Below are 746 nucleotides of genomic sequence, written 5' to 3' on the forward strand. Positions count from 1 at the left end.
AAATATATTTCTCAGCTTAATTTGCAGCTTTCGTAAGTAATTGAACAAAATAAAAAGTAACAGAATCAGTATTTCAAATGTATGACTATATTCTAATATAAACATGTTAAAATATTTATCTAAAATATTTTTCTTGTTGCTTGGCTGTTAATTCGAGTTTATTTATGTATTTTTTTATCCTGGTATTTTTTTATAGAGAAAAAATAATTAAAGTTATGGACTGTTAGAAGTGGGATTCGAACCCACGCCTCCAGAGGAGACTGCGACCTGAACGCAGCGCCTTAGACCGCTCGGCCATCCTAACTGCTCTGCGCAGGCGCAGTACAACTCTATGAAGTATTTGCTTTATAAGTGGGGATTTAAGAATCGTTTTGCTTACATAGTGTCATTATATCGTATTAAAATACAGCAGGAGAGCTCAGCCAGTCGGTAATCCTGTAGCTAGAGAGTAGTAGTAGTAACGTACGCTGAAGTTAAAAAGCAGTAAAAAAGCAGTAACTGTTAAAAGCAGTAACTTAACGTTATTAACTTTTTGGCAGTGTGGGAATTTGTAGGTTCTCCAGAAGATGTTGACACGCCAGTTCTGTTTGTTAAAACTACATTCCGATTTAAATTGGAAGTTTAAAAAATGTTCCCAGGGTTTGAAAAGACGAGTCCTGACAACCGTCCTCACCCTTCACTTTTAACCAGAAATAACGGTATTAGTTGGTTTGATATTCGCAGCTCCAGATTCGTTTGGCTCGATA

The 746-nt window shown here is 36.1% G+C and overlaps 1 non-coding gene across 1 annotated transcript; it reads right to left on the reverse strand.

Moving 5' to 3' along the window:
• Positions 1-221: 221 nt before the first annotated feature.
• Positions 222-304, reverse strand: trnal-cag (transfer RNA leucine (anticodon CAG)). Its single transcript has one exon. It is a non-coding gene; the product is annotated as a tRNA-Leu (tRNA).
• Positions 305-746: the final 442 nt, after the last annotated feature.

The sequence above is a fragment of the Astyanax mexicanus genome, chromosome 1, assembly GCF_023375975.1.
Source record: "Astyanax mexicanus isolate ESR-SI-001 chromosome 1, AstMex3_surface, whole genome shotgun sequence".
NCBI lineage: Eukaryota > Metazoa > Chordata > Actinopteri > Characiformes > Acestrorhamphidae > Astyanax > Astyanax mexicanus.